Source organism: Hetaerina americana, unplaced genomic scaffold, assembly GCF_022747635.1.
Source record: "Hetaerina americana unplaced genomic scaffold, ioHetAmer1.1.p SCAF_27, whole genome shotgun sequence".
Classification (NCBI taxonomy): domain Eukaryota; kingdom Metazoa; phylum Arthropoda; class Insecta; order Odonata; family Calopterygidae; genus Hetaerina; species Hetaerina americana.
In genome coordinates this window covers 6,003,393-6,011,196 of record NW_027286841.1, presented here as the reverse complement: position 1 = coordinate 6,011,196, position 7,804 = coordinate 6,003,393, and positions in this window count along the sequence as shown.

The window sequence follows — 7,804 nt, the reverse complement described above, 5'->3', positions numbered from 1 at the left end:
TGCTAGCGTCACGCAACTTGGCTCAGAGAAGGCAGACAAGCCACTGAAGCTATCTGACCTCGTCCAGCGGCTACTCGCGTCGTCAGCACTTCATGCGGCGCGAACGGGTACTACTTTCCGGATGACCCTCGTATATAAATGATCTCCCAGTAAATATTAATTCTCAGATAAGACTTTTTGCAGATGACTGTATTATCTACAGGAAAGTTGTAAATGGCAGAGACTTTGACAAACTTCAAAGGGACATTAATAAAATGGCGGATTGGGTGACGAAAAATGGGATGGATATTAATGCTAGCAAATGCAAATCCATCACTTTTAGTGACAAGGTAAATGGAAACGATAGGGACTATACATTCTCAGAAAATGTCATTCCTAGAAGTGATAGCTGCAAATACCTAAGCGTATATTTAACTAAGGATTTAGGATGGGGGCTAAACGTGGAGTACATTTTTAAGAAAGTTTCAAAACTCTTCATTGGGTGATGATAAACCTCAAAGGGAGCGTTAGAGCAACTAAAGAGAAGGCGTATCAGACCCTGGTAAGACCAATTTTAGAGTACGCATCTCTAGTATGGGACCCTCATGAAGAAGGACAAATCAAAAAACTGGAAAATGTACAAAGATGGGCTGCCCGATATGTACTGGGGAAGCATAGGAGGATGGAGAGTGTGTCTGACATGTTAAAAACGCTGGACTGGGAACCTCTACCAAGTAGAAAGAAAGTAAGCAGACTTTGTGGAATGTTCCGCATTCTGAAGGGGAAGAAAGCTTGGGCAGATCTTAAGAAAGAGGCGGGGAACCCAAATTTATCGGAGAAATAACCACAAATTCAAGGTAAAACGCCAGGCACAGAGAACGAATAAAAAGATTTTCTTTTCTAATGAAAACAATTGTTGATTGGAACACCTTACCTGCAAAACTCTTCGAGGCCTTTCCTAACAGAGTGCATACTTTTAAGAAATTATGTAAGGAATATTGGTAATAATTTGATTGATGTGTGGTGTATTGTATTGTATGAAAAAGCTTATTCTTTTAATTTATCTCTTTTTTCTTCTAGCTGATTGATTGATGTAAATGAGACGGGGATTTTCTTGCTTTGCAAAAGAGATTCGTGTTTTGAATTTTCCTTGGAGTGAATACGTGTACTTTTGTTTAATTACTGATTTTACCTATTATCTTTTGTGATTACTTGGGACTTTTGCCACCTGACACTGTCTGTCAGCACATGTGTATTTTAATAATAATAATAATAATAGAAGCATTTTGGAGCTCAGAAATTGGGGTGAGTATAATAGTTTTCAATTCTGCCATTTCAATTCATTTCATTTCAATTTCATTTCATTTCAATTCTGCCATTAAGTCATTCTGTGGGTCATATTTTAGAGTCTCTTTAAATGCGTTTGAAGTTTTAATTATGATTTTTTATGGGAATCAAATTTTGAAAGCAATTAAGATTTGAATATTAATGGAGAATAGAATTACTAGTTTAAAATTTTAAACCTATCTTTGAATAGATATGTGAATGTTTTCTTGCCTACCAACCGCTAATATTTGGTTAGTCGCTCTAATTTATATATATATATATATATATATATATATATATATATATATATATATATATATATACACACATATATATAGGTATACATATACCTATATATACGTGTGTGTGTATGTATATATAAATATATATATTAACACATACATATATAATTTAAATAACTATAATATACTGAGTGTAGATTACCGCTGGAGCAAAGGAGGAATAACATAAAATACTAAATTATTTCCCTCTATTAATCCTCTCGTCATCGTCTCAAAGCTGAGTAGCTGTTCAAATAACTTAGGTATAAAGCCTTTTAATTTCCCTGAGCATGCCTCTAAATTTATTGGATAGATATTTGAGTTTGTTCTTCTCGTCCTAAGTAAACTTTAACTATTAATTAATAAATAATTAAACGCAAAAGGCATGGCATTTTTGCCCGAACTTCTGTGATCTAGTAATGACAAAAACATTCGGCTTTCTCCCGGAAGGGAATGCGTCAAGGGTTTACGAGTACTTTTCATTCTTCAAGGATTATTCTTCTCGCTCTATAGTGTCCGGGGTAAGTACATCCAAGCACTGCCATTGAAAGTTGTGAAAAGCAAAATTATGGAATTCCAACTGAAGAAATGAAGGACTATGGTCAAATTGGTTTGGGACGTTAAAGGAGGAATTACATTGAATAGAAAAATTTCAATGGCAGCGACGTCAAGTGAAACGTTAAGAAAACACTAGTAAAAAATTTTATATGGAGAATGGTTTCTGAGTGGTTCGAAAACTTTGTCTTTGAGGCAAGAGGATAAGCGTAGATTTTGAAGGCCTTTGAAAACGTGGAAAATTAGTGGGAGATTTGGATGTATTGATCAACTGCCCGATAGTATTTAAATTTAATGGTTCGGCGTTGTTTGTTGAAGCCAATTGGTGGGAAACAGTATCGTTTTCCGCCGGACAATTATGATGCAAACGTCGAGAGAACGATAGGTTGGACTCGGATAAAAATTTAATTAACATATTATATTATGACTGCGTATTATTTTCCCTTAACTAACATGCTAATGACAAGTTTCCACAACCGCTCTGCTCTCCCTTTCAGCTCTTTTGAATCTTTCCAATGACCACATTCATGCTCTCGATGTGTGTCGCATTCCGAAACGCGCGCTATCTTCATCTGTTAAGTGGATGCCTCAATTAATATGAGACTGCTGATAGATGGCGCAGGAGGCGTCGTGAGTGGAGATAATGAAGGACGCAATGCGTAATGATTTCGCGCTTTTCATTCCAAATGGCCACATCGAACCCTGGGGAGTCTTGTTTCGGCTTTGTGGAGGAAAAGCCAAAACTCCACACTCGCTTAGATCTGGTTCCCTGTCTTTGCAGTCGGTCGGCTGCTTTCATACTCATCGATAAGATGCACAGTAATCAGAGAAGATTTCGGTCCCAGCCGGTATATGAATTTTTTTAGTATGAAGAAGCGTTTCTTGCTATGTGAAACCTTTAACCCTTAAAGTATGGAGGCATTCATACTTACCGTATTTGTAAGCCTTCGTTCTCACTGATACGTTTTTTGTTTAATATTCCTTTGTCCCAACATAAACTTCTGTAAATTGTCCATTGTATTCCCCTGAAAATTATCGGTCTCTTGAGCGATAATGAACGTTATATTTCAATGATTATTGGTCTTCAAGCTATAATTCTTAGGATTAAAAACTTCCTTTGTGACTGTTGAAAAACATGATATATCAGATGTTCATAAGACAATGATTAATGTCATTTTGTTGCTTAATGACAATTTGTGATAAGTATTCCAACATCCTGATTCAGTTGACCGACAATACGTAATGTAATCATTGACTTAAAAGGTTGACACACCGACATACCAAAAACGCAAAATTACGCTGCTTAGATTAATTTAAGTAAGTCATAAAGATTGTCAGCGAACACAACGCAAATGGTCCTCGTCCTTATCGACTCAGTACGACTGTTACTCCATGATTACACGAAGAGAAACAACAAACGAGTTTTTCAAAAAGGTAAAATAAACAGAAGAAAGCATAAAAAATAATTCGATATTATTTCAAAAAACAGGAAGGGCTCTTGATGTCAACGAACCTTACACTACCGACGATTTGATATTCACTCGCGCCACGGGAATGGTTGATGCCTGTGATTTCCGGCTACGAGCTTCAGCTGTGGCTCATGCGATCAATGCGGCTTCTGCTCAAGCGGATTCACTCATGAAACTTCTCATTGAATTTTACATCTCAGCCCCGTGAGATTGGCGCTGTTTATTGAAGAGTCTGAATTGAAATCGAGGGAATAAAATGACTGCGGGAGCTAGGAGAAACTGCTTTGGCTTTCGTCGACGAGAGTGCCGGCTTGCGATGAAGCCACCCACCTCCAGGAGACCCCTCTAGGAACCTGACGACGCCGCCGCGAAGGAGAGAGGGATGGCCCATTCATTCATTCACTAAATTCCCCAAGTGCAATCTCCGTTTCGATCGGCCATTGATTGAGAACATTTTGTAATAAAAATATTAGAGAATAAATGTACCTGAACAAAGGATCTGTCAATCAATGTTAATAGCGATGATCACGACTGTGAATGCGGTCGCAATGCTAACCCAGTCCAAAGAAAACAGTCTCTTCGTGTGATGAAACGAGGATTGTGGGGTTGGTCACAAATTTTAATGAAAACTGACGGAAGCTCTGGGCATACTTAATTAGTGTTACGAGTAATTTATCAATACAGGGAGTATTGATTTCATATACTGCCAAGTTGAATTTCCAACCGCATCGCGTTCGATTGGGGAGAGTATAGTTCATACAAACTGAGGTAAGGCCGTAAAAGTTGAAAAAATAAATTTGTAAAAAGTCGAATAAATAAATAAAATTTAAATAATTATCAGTAATTAATTACGGCCTCAACTGGGAACTAATATATCAGCATTGGAACTAAATGTTTAGTCTGACATCACAAGTCTAAAAAGAATTTCGTTGATTAAAAGTAAATTAAATGAAGAGTTATGACAAGAAATAGAGATCCTTAACGGCCTTAGAAATTGAAAAAATAAGCCGAGTCGTCATTTGAATAAAATGATAATGAAAAAATTTACTTCTCCGGCTAATTCGCAGAAGGCATTCTAATGACTGCCGACGAGACCAAATTAACCTGCAGGTCGAAAGCATAAAAGAGATTGCCGAGAACATAAGTGAAAGGGACGAAGGGGAACTTCGGTAAACATTTGATCTTTTGTCTGGAAGTTCCCGCGGCGATGAAGGCGTTCATCTCCTTTCAGGTTTCTCCGCGTTCGGAGTCGACGTTCTTGAGAACAGTTTCGCCGCCGGCCCTCGAGGCGTCTTCAGATTGAAGGATAGTTACGCGGAGGAACTCGGAAGAAGATGGTCTTTTCTTTTATCGCATTTCTTTAGACGGGGTGTTGAGATTTTTTCTGAAAAATGATTGCAGGGCATTCTCCGTTCTCTTGAGAATGCGCACAGCACTACTCTTGTCACAACGGAAGTACCAAGAGGGCGAAATTCAGCAAAGAAAGCCTCCTTCGCGTGGAGAGGGAAAGCTTTTGGGATTACGACTGTGGCCTCCGTCGGCTCCTCAGTCATTCCTTCTTCGCACAATGACCGGAGCTCGCAATTGATTCGTTGGCCTCTCTGCGCTCGCTCTGCAAGTGCTCGGCATCTCGCGATCCACAGGGCATCACGCATGCTTCCGGGGGCGCGAATGCCGGTGTCTAACAAATCAAATTTTAAAATCCTCTAGTACTAACAAGGTAATGACTTTATGAGTCATTTACTTAAAGCTTAAAGCGAAGAATCAATACAAATGGAGCAGTATAGGACGCTTTCCAATTCGATCCAGAGTATGAGGCGGTCATAATCAAGCGCATTCGGATGGTATGACGACTATCGATATGCACTATAATTGTGGTGATTATGTATCGATTCAAATATGCGTTATCCATGGAGTACTGAAATGAGCCGTCGGGCATTTCAGTGCATTGCATTAGATATAATACCGTATGCCAAATCAAATACGGGGGATTTGGGAAGAATGATGTCGGCATTCGGACCGTGGCCTCAAGTTATTCCGATGCACCAATCCTAGTAAATAAACGGGGCTGGGCAATACACCCTCAGAGAGCATCGATTCCAAATCCCACGCAATGGTTCTCTCTCACATGGAGCGGACCGGACATTCGGACATCGCGACGTCTCCCGAGGCGCGTTCATCCATTGAATCGACGAACTTCACTCCCGACAAAGACAAGGAACCAAATACATCGCTGAATGAATTTTGCCGACACCAAAAAGATCGATTCAATCCGCAAAATCGCGAGAGATGTTCGAGGTATTTGTCTAATGGTCTAATTCTAAGTGTCCCTCCCTCGTCCGTTAAATACGCTAACCTTGGGGGCCATAATACAGCGAAGGCGACGTCTTCGTCGATGTGATAGCCAAAGTGAGTTTCCAGGGACTCTGAGCTGAAAAATGAGTCACCGAGAGCGACCGTTGGAAAATTAAACATCCACTTCTTTTAAATTCCACTAATTGCAGATCCTGCCGAGATCACCTGTTCGGTCACTGCCCTCGTGACTTCACCGCGCACGTCCATGGTGAACAAAACCAGTTGACATTCCTTTCATGCCGGTAATTTCAAAGGAATGGCATTGCTTATTATTATTTAATGGAGAAGGACACATATTTTCCAAATATTGAGACAGTGTCGCCTCCGCCAATCGTAATGAATCAAGAGAAATATCTCCAAGAAGAATCAAGACGGAGCAAGACAAATCAATATTTTTTTCAATTTCGAAATGTTTTCGTCCACCCCGCCCGTGTCGCGGGATTTCCTTGGACTTCGTCAGCGACTACGAGTTGATGACGATAAATATTTTCTTCAATTTTTATCTGGACAGCGATATTTGGCAACAGGATATTGTAATTTCTTCTACGATGTACACAAACGGTTCGAAGAGGAAACATGAAGAAATACGTGGATGTGGCAATCGCGGATGACTTCTCCTGCGTTTCGAGCAACGCGTCCAATCCTGATCGAGAAACAAATGGGGGGAGGGGAGGGTGGCAGAGGGTGCGTGGTGAGGGAACGAGAGGAAAGAGATCGCCTTCAACTTTCGCGGATAGTTTCGGAGGTGGCGAATGGAATCGTTGCCTGAGTCATCGTGCAGCGTTGGGATAAAGCTATGAATTTTTTCTTCCCATGCCCACGTGCCTCCCACGCGATGCCACGGTGGAATATGTTGGTAAATATAAATGCATCAATTTACAAAGCAACAAATTCAGAATGTTAAAATCATTCACCTCGATCGGGATTCGAACCTGGATCCCTCGACGTCCAATCGAGTGCTTCAGCCAGCTTAGCTACTGAGGCGTCCTTTTACACTCCGAAGTCTTGTGGGCTTCAAAATCTCGGAGTGTACGGCGGTGGTCCCAGAAGTACCCGGCCTGACCTAGAGATGGCGGTAGTTGTTTAAAAAATATCGCTGTATTAGAAAGTACGCAATCTATAAAGTATATTTTTCAAGTTTGAAGACGCCACGTTGTTTAGTATTCGCTTGGCAGCCATCAATAGTGAACATTTTGAGTGAATTTATGAAAATGGAGAAAATTGGTCATCGTTATGTGATACAATACTTTTATTTGAAAGGCCTTAACCCAACCAATATAAAAGCTGAACTGGATTCTACTCTGGGTGAGTCTGCTCCTTCTTTTACAAGAGTAAAATATTGGGAAGCAGAGTTGAAACAAGGCCGTACAAGCTGTCAAGATGGGCATCGCGTTGGTCGACCAAATGAGGGGATGACTCCAGAAACGGTGAAGAAAACCCACAAAGTGATACTGGATGATCGTCGACTCAAAGTGCGCGAGCTAGTAGACATAGTAGGCGTTTCAAAAAGTGCGGTACATCGCATCTTAACTGAAAATTTGGACATGAGAAAGCTGTGTGCAAGATGGGTGCCGCGTTTGCTAACACTCGAGCAAACCCTGTGTCGTGAAGATGTTTCAATTGAGTGTTTAGCGAAGTTTCACAGCAACAAAGAAGAATTTTTTCGCCGTTTCATAACCATGGTTGAAACATGGGTCCATTACTTTACACTAGCCACAGAAGAACAATCAAAACAATGAGGAGAAACAGAAGAATAAACAGAAACAAACAGAAGAACAATCAAACAAAAGAGAGAACCGCCTCCAAAGAAGGCGAAGATCGTTTCATCTGCAGCCAAGG